The following is a 14,902-nucleotide window of genomic DNA, read 5'->3' as shown; positions in this document are numbered from 1 at the left end:
ATCCTTTGGCAAGGTCATAATCGGTGCCTCGCACAAACGTTGTCTCATGGTCTCAAAAAGTGCCTGCTGCTCAGCTCCCCAACGAAATGTAACAATCTTCTTTGTCATTCGGGTCAAAGGAACAACTATCTTGGAGAAATCTTGCATGAATCTCCGATAATAACCCGCCAAACCAAGAAAACTTTGAATCTCAGATGGAGACCTCGGAACCTCCTACTGCGTCATGGCCTCGACCTTTGCCAGATCGACCAGAATACCATTCTGGTTGACAAGGTTCCCCAGAAATTGCACCTCGCACAACCAGAACTCACACTTGGAGAACATTGTGAAAAGTCTCTCCCTCCTCAACGTCTCCAGCACTTCCCTCAAGTGCTCTTCATGCTGCTCCTGAGTCTTGGAATAAACCAAGATATCATCGATGAATACAATCACAGACCAATCCAACATCGGTCAGCACACACGGTTCAAGAGATCCATGAACGCGGCTGGAGCATTGGTGAGCCCAAAAGCATCACCAGGAACTCGTAATGACCATAACGAGTCCATAAAGTTGTCTTCTACACATCCTCATCCCTAACCCTCATTTGATGATAACCCGATTGCAAATCAATCTTGGAAAACCAAGATGCACCATGAAGCTAATCAAAACGATCATCAATCCTTGGGAGTGGATAACGGTTCTTCACCGTTACCTTATTTAGCTCCTGGTAGTCAATGCATATATGATGAGACCGATCCTTCTTCTTCACAAACAAGATCGATGCTCCCCAAGGTGAACTACTTGGTCGAATGAATCCCTTGCCTAACAGCTCGTGCAGGTGTGTAGACACCTCCTGCATCTCAAGAGGAGCCAACCGATACGCTTCTTTGGCTATCGGAGCCGCACCAGGAACCAGATCAATCCTGAACTCAACCTGCCTTCCCGGAAGCACCCCAAGAAAATCCTCTGGAAACACATCTGGGTAATCCCGCACAATCGACACATCATCCACGGTCGCCTTACCCTCATCCCGGGTATCCATAACATAGGCGACATAACCGGTACAACCCTGCTGAATAAACCATTTGGCCCTCGCTGCTAAACACAAAATCAATCTACGCTAAGATCTCTCTCCATGAACCACTAACTCTCCCTTACTTGGGGTCCAAACCCGAACTAACTGTTGCTCACAATCGATCACTGCCCTATTATTGCTCAACCAATATATACCCACAACAACCTTGTTACCACATAAAGGAATGGGAACGAAGTTGACCAGATACTACTCGCTGAATATATGAAGAGTACAACCTCGATGAACCCTCGTAACCCAAATAGATCTATCATCTACAATCTCGACATCTAATAGAAAATCCAGTTCCCACGGAGCTCCAGCAATCCTCTTGCTAAGCGCAAGCGATACAAAGGATAAGGTAGCCCCCGAATCAAACAATAGCAAAGCAGAAATATTGTACATGAGGAAAGATCCTAAAATAAAATGCATAAATATAAGAAACAATTCAATATAAATAAAGAGATAAAGGAAAGATACATACCCGTCACCACAGTTGGTGTAGCGTGATCCTCCTCGGCAATAAACTGAAAGGCCCTGCTCTTCACAACAGGTGCATCTGCCCGGCCCTGGAGGCCATTAGTAATCCGTAGAGTCGCAGGAGCAGGTGCTGACACCGATCCTACTGCAGCCAAACTCAGACAACGGGCCTTCTTATGGCCCCTCTGATTATAATGAAAGCAAATCAGGTAAGATATCAGAATGGTGGTAGTAGTAGCACAACAATCTCTACTAATATGACATGTCTGGTCGCACTTGGAGCAACCCGAACCACCCACCCTACACACCCCCTCATGTATGTTGCCGCACTTGCCACAGTGGCTTTGACTCTATTTGCCTCTCGTCCTAGAATCAGATACCTTTGGCCCCTTGCCCAAACCCTCAGCACTCAACACATAACCTGACTTCCTCTCCTTCTTCATCTCCAGATCAATCTCCCTCTCTTTAGCTCTCGCTATCATATCCTCCAATATCTTGTAGTTGCATTGGCTCACAAAATGGAAAATGTCACTCCTCAAAATCTCATGATACCTAGACTTCTTCATCTCCTCGTTTGTGATAGTTCGGAGCTCTGCACGCCCGGAACTCCCTGAAGGTTATTGAACGTGCCCCCACCAAGGCCACCATCTCCCTGAAGGTTATCCAAAATCTACTAGATACCCTCCTTGACCATGCCAAAGATCACATGAGTCTGCTTAAGAATGCAACGTGTAATGTCAAATGAGATGAACTCCCTGCTCTAGTCATCTAACTGGCCGACTCTAAAACCTAAGCCTAAGCCCTCTCTAAACCAGAATTGCCAACAGGTCTGCCTCGCAATCTCAGCATACAAAAAATAGACTATATAAACCATCACATATATCGAGGGATCAAAAACTCTACAAGGTTCCGGGTTTCAGCACAACTCTCCTTGACTCGAGTACGAATCCTCTGCTTCCAGTAGTACCGGCCCATACTATCTTCCACATCTACCCATACTTTTCTCAAGGATTGCCGTGAATCTGCCAAGTCACCCTATATCCATACAATCTGCTCTCATTAAGACAAGCCTCCCATCACTAGATCTTATCCTAGGTTTTCCTAGATAAAACTCAACACCACTCTCCGCCGTCATCTGAAGAAGGAACTCCTTCTAACTTCCTGTAACTAGCTCACAAATATAATTACATATCATTAAAAAAAGATAATTCTTCGAATGAAAGGCCTCACACTACAATGGTTCGACTTAAAAAAGAGTTGTGCAGTAGACTTAAAACCTAACCTTCTAAAATTATTTAGTTCCCATAATATGTAACTTAGCATATTCACTGGCTAGTTAGCTGAAGCTAGTGAGAACTCTTAAAAGCACAAAGCAAGAAGCATTCGAGCATCAAGTAATCAGAACCAAGCATCACTTAATCAGGCCATCCTATCACTGTTTGATCAGTACTAGTATCACACCCCCCAAACCAGAATAGTGGAAACGTCTGAGGGAGGATGGAGTGACTTCATGTATAGTATCATAACAATTGAATAGTAATGAAACATAACAACCTAAACATTCATACATTGATAATACAAGTTTACATCGTTTACAACTTTGTTTTTCTCAAAAGTTAAACATGAATAACAAAAGTAGAAAACATAATACAACGACGTCGGGCCTCATAATATTGTGAATACCTATCTACTGAATCCCTGAGAATCCAAGTGATTTAGAAAAGTGTAAACAATTAAGTTGGTGAGTTCATAAGCATTTTTATACGAGAAGGATATGTAACATTTTCGAGAAAATGATTTTTGTATACTTCTAGAAAATCCAATATTTTCTTTAATATGAACTATAAATGTATGCATTTCCTTTGTATCTTTTCTATGTAAAATGATAATATATGTTTCTAGAAAATCCAATATTTTCATAAGTATGACTGTAGTCTTAAATCCTAAGACCAAAAATGTAACAGTGTTGTGCTGAAAATCGTATGTAGCTTTATCTTTTATTAAAACTATTGAAGTGTGAGTTACCCCGTAAACCGAGTAGTGGTGTTAATACCTATGTGAGTTATTATAACCATACTTAATACGACTGTTGGCCTGTACGGCGTTCTGTAGGTGTCGAAGCTGGTAGACATTTGTCACCCTAGACTTCTGATATAACTGTAGTGAACAACTTAGGTGTAGGGTTGTCAATCCCATATAGATCTATAAACAAAGGTGTCGCTCTCCCTCCAGGAGACTCCAGTTATAAGGTAGGACTTAAGGTGTAGTTTAGGTAAAGTAGATGAAGAGAGTGTGTCTCACAAGAGCATTAACTGGTTTATGTGAACTATGACTCCTTATTCTTGTAAAACGAAATAATTATACCTTTGAATAATTGTATGTATCCTCTGAAATAAAAATGTGTTTTGTGACTTCCAAACTATACCAATTATAGTTTATCTTCTTTGTTTGAAACTATTTATAAAATCTTTTGTATAAATATGAATGTGTGTTCTTGTCTAGTACTAAAATATGAATACAAAACATAAATCTTTGGGTTGTAACCCACCAAATTAGTAAATGACTGTAATGTAACCATTGTTGCTAAAAAAAGTTATCTTTTAGTAAAAGGTTCAAAAAAACCATATAGTTTTACGAATCAAAAAGTTAATTATGATTTTCTTACATAGATTATGTTTGTTTTATTAGTTTTCTATTCATATATATATATATATATATATATATATATATATATATATATATATGTGTGTGTGTGTGTATATATATATATATATATATATATATATATATATATATATCATAAGTAATTATAACAAAAACTAGTGTTAACCATGCCTTATGTAAATACTACCTTATCTTTAACATAAAGTTGAAAACATGCAAATATTTATGAGATAAACAAAGTTTTACTTGTACCCCCCTCCCCCCCCCCCCCCACACCTTAAACATGAAAAAGCTTGAAAATGTGGGGGTATGAACTCACCATGAGTGGATTTGTGGATTGAATTGAAGAGATGTTGAGAAGTTTCCAAGCCTAAAAACTTGGATGGAGTTGATGATTTTCGTTGAGATTAATGTTATCCTAAAGATTTTAACACATAATGGTATGTGTAAATCATATGAAACTAACAATTTAGTGTAACAAAACACTACATCTACAACAAAAACTTACCAAAATACTACGATTAAGCTTGAAGAAAATAATTTCTTGGAGGATCTTGGAGTTGTTCTTGAGAGGATTTGGAGTTAATTAGGAAGAAGGCATGAAATGGTGGAAGGATTTAAGTGGGACGTCTTCAAGATAAAGAGGTACAATGAGTTGATGTTTACTTGGTAATCTGGTGGGTAATTGCTTGGATATACGATGGGTATTAATCTGCATGGGAAAATTGTGATATATCTTATCATAGAGTCAACTTATTCTTACCTAATTCCTTACCTAGACCGAAATCACATTTGTAAAGGATCCTAGAGATGATTTCGGCCAAAACCATGACCCATTAATGGTGATTTCGGCCGAAGTGTGGTCCATTAAGATGATTTCGGTCCTAGCGCGTTGGTTCTTTGGTTTTTTTCGGCCTTAGTTGTGTCCTAAGGTAGTGTTTTCGGTCCTAAGGGTGTTATAGCCTTATGATTTTTGTCCTACCCCTTCCTTTCCTTGTGTTTTTGGGCTTGGTTTCATCCGTTAAAGAGTGATTTCGGTTTTGTGTTCATAGGCCACAAATTACAAGGTAATGTTTTAAATTTTCATGATTTCATGTTACAATGATTTGGTTTTGTCTTGATTTGTTGTAGTAATGATTTCTAAGGTGTATATATATATATATATATATATATATATATATATATATATATACATACATACCTATGTATATGAACTCATATACATACCCATACCACTAATGCCCTTATGGCTTTCAAGAGTTTATTTGCAACAAGGTTACATTGTGAATTCACTTGCACATGGCTACAATCTAGACCTTGCTTGATCCAAATATTCCGGGTTGTCACATCATCCCCCATGTTAGAGGGAATTTCGTCCTGAAATTTGTATCTTGAACGTGTTCTTGGTAGCCCTAGGGAAAGGTTGTGGGTATTTTCGTTTCATCTGATTTCGTGTTCCTAAGTGAATTTGGGTCCTTGCTTGACGTTCCAGCGAGCCTTCGCTAATTGTATTTGACTTCGTTTCATTCTTTTGCTTTACCCATCCTTGATCCCCACATGTTCCTATTTTGGGGTGTAGGTTCTCGTCTACCTTGACTTCGTCGAGTGGGATTACAAGAGTTTTGGCGGTCAAACACTTCTTAATGTTGGACACAGAGAATATGGGATGTATGATGCTGGGTTCTTGTGGTAGCTAAAGTCCATAGGTTATTGGATCGATCCCGATGAGGATCACGAATGTTCCGATGAAGGTTGTGTACTTGACGCCCTAGAGGTAGTGTCTCTAGACCTTAAGATGAACACTATTGTCACTAAGGTTAAGGTTGTGTGCAGTGCATTTGGCCTAGTAAATCTGAGATTGTGTCGGGAATTTGTTCCTACGAAATTTTGAGATAGGGGTATTCCGACTTTGGCTTGTTCCTTGAAGTTGGTTGAATGGATCGTCGATTCGGGATAGAGGATATTGACCCTTCATGATGGGTTTGTTTGGCCCTTGGTAGTGAATGTTGCCATGGACAATTCACCTTTCCTCTTTACGAGCCAGACGGGTTCTCTCTGAGGTTATAGGCTTGGTCTAATAATTGTCTTACTTATTAGGTCATTCCACTGATAGAACACTTCATGTATTTACATTGGTGCTAAATGGTATTGGGGATTTGGCTACGGGAATGGCTCCAAGAGTCGATTCGATTCCGAACTCAACTTGGCACATGGGTGGTATTTCCGAAAGAACTTTTGGGAAACACCTTGGGAAGGTTATAAACCTCTGGGATACCCTTGATGTCTTTTCTTTCTTGTTTCCTAATTCTATTGTGGGCTAGGAAAGAGCATGGTACCTCTTACATAGGTACTTATGAGTCCAGATGCAAGGGACGATTCAAAGGTTTGTCGTTATAGATTGAAAGGGTTTTGTTAATCGGTTGGTTAAGGCGAAGGGTCTCTTCACAGCACATGAAGCTGGTATGGTGAGGATCAAGCCAGTCCATGTCAAATGACGACGTTGGAACGTCTTACTGTAACAGATGTTAAGTCGATTTCGAAGGGATGATTTTTTAGAACGATAGTGTATTCTATGTATATGTGTTTAATTCTTCCAGTTTTATCCTTGTTATTACTACTTCTTATATTCTGTACCGAAATCAGTGTATACTAGCAATACGAGTGCTTCGATAAATAGTGATGAAATTTCGTAGTATGATCCCTACTAGGTCCCTCTATAATCGTTTGGTGTAAACTAGTCGTATATAATTAAGATGGTAAAGACAGTCGAATGATTTACTCTGGCCTAACCCACAACCAAACAAGGAACAGGAAATAAGGCGGAATCACACATTCTAAGTCGGTAGAATCTTAATTATATATGAACCTAATGTTTACACTAGCCATCATGGATCACCTGTAAGAATCGTTAAGTTTATATGAATGATTTTATTTATTCGGGTGAGGGGGCTTTTTATGACTATGATTTTTCCGGTTTAAAGGTCTATTGTCGATAAACTCAAAATGGGCACTAGTTTTAGTGGAAAATTCAAGGCTTGAATATTGTTGTTTGGAAACATACCGATATCCACTAGTGGTTCCGGGAGAGTCTCTCCTGTAGAGATCACAAGTACCCTTCCATTACTATTAGCATTCGCGTCCCTAGATTTTAGGTACTCCCTTTTGAAATACCCAGTATCACCACAACTGTATCAGGTTTGGCTCGCTCTAGCTCTGGCATCTTGGGTGGCCTGTCGGGTTGGCACTCTATAAAAGCGAGTGGTATGCCCTCTTCTGTTGCAGTTCTTGCAATGTAGCTCCCAGAAGGATCCTTTGTGATGGAAGTTACACTTATGGCATTCGGGTATGTTCCCAGCATATGACCTCGTCAGCACTGAAGTGGTAGGGGGAGTGGCAGCATGATCTGCCACAAATTGTTGTCTTTTGGCAGGTACCTAAGTCGAACGACTCCCTTTCTTGTTCCAAAACTTTCACTTCTTGGGTAGTGACCCTCCTTTGTCGTGGGAGTCCATAGGTTTGTGATTTGGGGTGTCCTTGTAGGAACACACTGATGGGTTTTGAGCATTCTAACACTCCTATGGGGTGCATGCAACCCTATGTGCCTTGGATCTATGTTTTCATTATTATACATTCAAATATACAAAATTCCAAAGCATCATCCTAACTAGCATATTATGGAGCAACTATACTACAAACTTCTAGTTAGATGACATACCTTTTGATAGATCTTGAAGTCTTGAACCTTTAAGAGCTTAGCCCCAATAGTTTGGAAGCCTCAAATGGAATCACAAAACATCACCAACAAATGGAATAACGTGTGAAGAAGGTTACTTTGGTTCTCCCTATGAAATCGGCCATTGCCCTCACTATATGTATCCACTAGTGCCATTTCATGAACCATGGGATCCTTTATATAGTGTGGCTCATTAAGGTTACACCATGTAAACCCTAATGTGCATGACTTTCCATTTCCTTCATGATCAATGGGTTTTAACCTCCATGGAGTATCCATGGGTTAAGCCCAACATGAACTACAATGGATCACAAGCACACATATATAAGAATGAATGATTACATAATCAATCCCCATATATTTAATTAGTCTCTTTTGATCACAAAATTAATTCCAAATTAATTCTTGATCAATACTAATTAAATAATATAATTTCATATTAATATGTTAGAACATACAATATATTAATATAAATCACAAATAACCTTTTCTCACTTGTCTATCCAGTTGTTCCGATGCCATGCAACCCAAATGGACCATGCTACTCTCGGGTCGAGTACATACCAATAGTAGTTATGGGTTTAGACATTTAATCCGATAGTCTCCCACTTGGATAAGTCTAAAACTATTATTCAAGTATAACTCTAAGATCTCGACTAGCAATCGTAGCTCTTAAAGCCGCTGTCGAACTCTGACCTAGTCAAATGACGTGTCCATTAGATAAGGGATCATATATTCCTCCATTCTAGATAGCATATGGACTGAGACATGGATTATAATCATTCTCTTTGTCCATTTGTTGTTTCTCGGTTTCCGATTTATGACGACAGACTAATTGAACAAATCAAATCAGTCTAGGCTTGGCCAAGCACTTAAAGGTGTCATCACTAAATCATCGAGGGGCCCACATATATCGCTTTTATCCCTCCAAGTGTAAAAGGAATGGATAAACTTCGACCTAAATGCTCGCTTGTACTTACTCATAAAATCAGACACAATGATATGCTTTATAACAACCAAGTTACTGGTTGTGTTAACATATGTCAATGTGTAACCAACTCACAACTACAACTCACACGTCTCCGTTTGAAGAATATAAGATATTATCGTCTCATGATCACTCATGATAAAATCCATGAAGTGATTCAAATAAGCGTGGGTCCCAGACAAAGTACAGACCCATTCATGACATTCTTGCCTCAATACCTACTTCCAATGTATGATCGACTGTGGATAGTTTGAATAACTTAGTTATTCGAGAAGTCAAAATATGCAAAGTGAAACATAAGAATAATCGAATCCAACATGGTCTCAGAACTTATGAATATAAATAAAACACCTTTTATTTAATCACCATAGTGATTAGACATTATTCATTGCATAATGTTTCAAATAATCAACTTAATACTTGAACTGAAACAATAGTCATGCCATGCTCCAACCATGCACACTATGTTTGTCCAAACAATAGTTATGTCATACTCCAAGTATGCACACTATTTTTTTCTATGATCCTTACTTTGTGAAATAGACCAATTGAACATGATTCCAATGATGCTCATTTCACAATCCTAAATTCTTATCATAAATGTAAGAATACCAAATTCTTGTCATTTACTGTAATTTGTTAGATTTTAAATTCATATGCATTGGTCCTCTTGTAATGACTATGCACAAACATCACAAAGATTTGGCAACAGACATTACAAAGTATTCAAAATGAGATCAATTCCATGGAAATGAAGTGTCACATTCAAAGTACATTACTTTGAACATCCTTCTTGCATTAAGTTTTTCTAATCTTACAAAAACCATGAAGAATAACTTCCTCCTATGGAACCATTTCCATATTCCCATTTTGACTCTTATTTCTGAGCAAGAGTTGCCTTTTTTTAGAATATGTCAATATGTGTAAGGTCCTAAAACGGATCTTTACCGATGATCAAGCAATCATACAATCAAATAGAATAAGAATTAGAGTAGAAACAGAATTGAAACAAGCTTGCACACGCTTATATTACTTAAAATGTCTGGTACAACTTGTTCTCTATAGCCATGAACTCTTTGGCATCAACAACCAACAATGACCTAAACAACCCCTATATATAGTGGACTTGGGCCGGAAACTGGGTTTACGGCCGTAAACTCAATAATGGGCTGTGAACACACAATCAGCCTACCAAAACATGATAAAGACTCAAAAGAACTTATTACAATGAAAGCCTAGACCAAACCACTAACTAGACCCTTCAATCTCCCCCTTGTTTTGGTGCTAGCTTGAGCTCAGTCTTTGTCGACCACCATTACATCTGACTTCCCCATTGCTCCATTCCACATCCGCTTGTTGATGATATCAATAACAATAGCCGTATATTCTTTGGCAGTTGGCTCAAAGATGTCTTCTGCAACTTTAATTTGATGATGACTCAGCTGATGTATATCCCGTTTTCCAAACTACAGCAAGTCTCTTTTGTCATATAAGCGGATACATCCCTTTTCAAGTTTGATGACAGTCAGTGTTCTAAAAGGGGCACCATGGTGTGAGGCGTGGCTTCGCCGTTACGAAAAGCTTCATAACGTTGTTGTTAGGCGTGGCGCGTGGCAATGCGTGATATGGCGCGCCATGGCGCGTTATGGCGTGTTATGGCGCGTGTTTTTTCGTTTGAGACACAGTTTTTTGCTCTTTGTTATGTCTTTTGAAATCAGAGATACAAGTATTGTGGTTTTTGTTAACTTTTTGTTATTAGTTATTGATCTAACACGTCTAAAAAGTAGTTATATTTAATATAAATTTATATTTATGTGGTAATATAATTTTAAATTAATACAAAATCGCCGCCTTATATCATGCCTTGAAAAACGACATGGCTCGCCATGGCTCGTTAAGCTTGACGCTTGGCCTTGCCGCCACGCCACACCTCATGCCATTTAGAACCTTGATGACAGTAGATGCAGTGGTTTCATCAAACACCCAGTACAGCATAGACCGTAGAGATCCGTCTGGATGATCCTGAAGGATAGGAATTTGCTTCACTTGATTGGTAGCTGGCTACATCACAGTTCAAAGAGGTTGATTGGTATTAGGATCAATCACACTTGGGTATACCTTAATAACTGACTCTGCAGTCTTCATTGAAGGAAAACCCTTGAGTACTTTATCCTCCAAGAAATGCTTGACCTGTGTATCTGAAAGATCAACCCTGGTCCAGGAGTTGAAGTCATGAGCATCTTTATATAATTCAGTGTTGTCACTCTTCTGTTTCACGATCCACATGTTTAGAGTATCATGAAATCCCAATGAAATAATCCATGACCTATCACCATATATATCTTTAAAACGATTCTCTTCAAGATCTGAACAAGGTGATGCTGGGTTGATCTGCAGGAGCATTCTGATTTGAGCTCCTTTTAAACAAATATTGACCTTTCTCAGCAGATTTAGCCAGTTTTGGCACGTTTTAAGGCCACAACACTTGGAGCTTGATTTGTCTCTTCTTCAAATCTATCAACAACACGTGATGTTTGAGCAGATGTCACAATAGGGTGAGCTTGGATTTGTAGATTGATCCTTGACTCATCAGCGGATGTCTTGAACTTGTCAACAAGTTCCTCTTCTAAATTTTTATTCAAATCAAAGTAACTTGAAGTGAGGAGATTAAAGTGCACTTGTAGGTCAGAAATTTGCTAGGTCTTCAAAGCTTTATCCTCTTCAAGATCAGAAACTTAAATCTTCATCTTTACATTCTCACTCAAAAGATCATTAACTTGGATATTGACCTCTATGTTCTTTTGATCAAGTACATTTACTCTCTTCTGAAGCTCATCAATGACTGAATCATCTTCTCCTGAATGACCATCTCTAAAAGAAATTCATTTAGCTCTAGGAGAAGGTATTAAAGTTTGTTCCTGAGCTAGATGCATGGCGAGCCATACTGAGGAATCATCAAGATCTGGCCTAGGAGGAGAAATTCCAGCTTGAGTAAAAGAGCCACCAACCTTAAAGGTGGTGCTAGGACCTTCACTAAATGGTTCTGATGACACAATGGCAGGGGTAGTTGTTGGTGTAATTGGCAGGTCTTGAGAAAAATCAGAATCCAGAAGTCCATGTCTAGGATCACGTCTTCTTCTCTTTGAAGGAGGTTGTGAGGTCTGGATTGTTGCATCATCACTCTGAAGTGGTTCAGTGGTAGGTGAAACAACATAAAGGGGAGGAATTCCTGACACTGTCACCATAGGAGTTGTCATATCAACCACTTGTTCGGTAATAAGGGTGTTGACTCAAGAATGTCATCAGAGTCTCGTATCTTCGTTGCTGGATGAGCAACATCATTGATATGGTCAAGCAGCATGTTGAGATTGACATTTGACAAAAAAATCTTCATTAATTCCAAATTTTGTCGGAATTTCATCCTTATCAAAGCCTGTAAGATCAAGGTCTTCATACAGATCAGTCTTAGTCACACTCTTAGAAGACCTTTCATTGTAATCACTTTGAACTTGGACTGATTGTAGATCATGCTCCTCAGCTACAAAAACATTTGGAGCAACTATTTCTTCTCTTTCCTAGTCTGACACGGTGATCACATCCTCTTCTGAAATCAATTTTTCTGAGGAAGTAGGCTGAGAGGATCCATGAGACTCGAATGCCTCATTTGGCTCAGCAAATCTTCCGAACTTCACAAGCGGATACAGTCCTTGGAAGACGACCTTTCCCTTGTGATTTTGCTAGATGAGCCCAACAACGTGAGGACCTAATGACTTAATGTCAAGAGTTTCTCCCTCCTTGACCATCTCAGGAAATTGTATGTTGATGAATAATTGAATGAACCTGGGACACATCAAGAAAGTATCCCGGGTTATAGCATTGATGTTCACCACGAACTCGTCCAGTACAAATCTCGAGAAGTTGAATTTTATTCCTGTAGCAAGTGAAGTTATGGCTCCAGTATTCCTTAGTGAAATCTCGTCAGCCCCAGACCTTCTCCCAGAGATGCAGCTCACAAATACATGAGCTAAGAATCTCCAATACGGCGGCAGAAGCTTCTTCACAGTGGGAGGAGAGTCGCCTTCGTACCCCGTCTTCTTGAGAATCTTCTGGGCGTCTTCAATCCTGATCTCAATAGGAAAACTAGGTTGATTATTAATAAGCAACGCTTTCCTGATGAACTGCTCAGTGATCACAACCTTGCATCCCTTAACAATTGCATCCATAGTGACTGTTCCATCATCATCTCTTTTCATCTTAGCAGTCTGCCAGAATTCCCTTATGATGTTCTGATAGACCACAGTATTCATGGTGATAGCAGAGGTGAGGTAGCATTCTCTCAGACCATGAATCATCGACCTGAATTCTCCATGTGCAACTAGGGGATCTGCAATTATAAGGGCCAAGTTGTGCATGTCTGCGAATTTTAAATTTGCCATTTGATCTGCACTAAAACGAACCAAGTGAGAAAACAAATATATTAAAGCAATTAAATTTTCATGGTTCCCTTATTTAATCACATTAATTTGGCCCCAAAATAATTTTGACTAAAAGGAGTTTACAGTCAATTTTGGGTTTACGGTCGTAAACTCATGGCCACAAACGGAGTTTACGGCCGTAAACTCCTTGGCCGTAAGCTTGGTCCATAAAAGCCAACAATATGTTTTTTTTCGATTTTAGCCCAAAAATCCATCGAGTTGATGAATAAAACACATTCACATGGTCGGTTTTGTTGTACCTTTGAGACTAACCGAAAAATTTCACAAAATGAGAGAAATTTTTTTGGAGAGGAGAGAGGGTGAAGAGAGTTTGCGGCCGGAAATAGAGAAATGAAGAGTGAAATGAGTTTCTGGCTGTAAACCCCCTTTTATACCATTGACAGTTTTACCTGCTGTCCACACAGTGTAAGGCACAGTCCAAATTTCAAATATTTTTCAAAAATAAAACTTTTGAGGATATAAAAATTAAAATTAACATTAAAATTTAAAAAATAAAAGTTTCTAAAATTTAAATTTAAAAACTTTGACAATTTTAAAAATATAATAAAAATATAAATATAAATAAATAAATATAAATAAAAATAAAATAATTTCTAAAATTTTAAATTTTAAATTCTGACAATTAAAAAAATAAAGTTAAAAGTAAAAATAAAATAAAATTAAAATTAAAATTAAAATAAGACTATGTTTATCTTAACTAATGCTTAATGTAATTTTGTGATACTGAGATCAAAGTTGTTAGACAACCTTAGTCCACTTTTCAGTACCTCTACTTTCATGTCCATGTCTGATCGATCGTCGGTATTGTGGTCCACTTAAACACGAAAGATTGTGATAAAATTTGAACAAGATAATAAAGACAAGACCCTTTTGATTCTATATTCTTAAATAAGTTTCCTAGCGACCATTTATCTGACGACGACCAGGGATATTGTGTCCACCTAAATTGAGCAGCGAGATCTACAGACAATCTGTAAGTGTTCAATTTTAATTTTACTAGAACATGTTTCCCGCTTCCTGATATGCACCAGTAATCAAGGATTTCCAGAATACTCCTTACATCGGGTGAGCAGACACTTATTAAGAGAGAAGATAGATTTAGAATTCATATGCTATACACCCAAGTCGGATCTCTTCCAATCACGTGGAGGACGAAACATATGACTAACTGAAGTTTTAGAGGGATTGAGAAAAAGAATGATGCATATATTATGTTCCAGGTCGGATTCTAAGTCACGTAAAGGAGACAGTATATGGCTAATAGATAGAAAGAATTGCATATAGAGAAGATGCAGAGAGATAGAATTGCATATGTTACAGTCCAGGTCGGATCTCTCGATCACACAGAGGAGGCAACATATGACTAACAGACAGAAAGAAAGAAAACAACCTTCTACAGACCAAATTTATCGGAATTCCCCAGTCACCCCATCAATACCGGAATTAAGGACAAAATCTGCATATCGAGGAAAAGTTAATCCACAGTTCT

This window comes from Lactuca serriola, chromosome 5, assembly GCF_051521515.1.
Source record: "Lactuca serriola cultivar US96UC23 chromosome 5, Lser_US96UC23_V15, whole genome shotgun sequence".
Classification (NCBI taxonomy): Eukaryota; Viridiplantae; Streptophyta; class Magnoliopsida; order Asterales; family Asteraceae; genus Lactuca; species Lactuca serriola.
Note: the sequence above shows the minus strand (reverse complement) of the source record.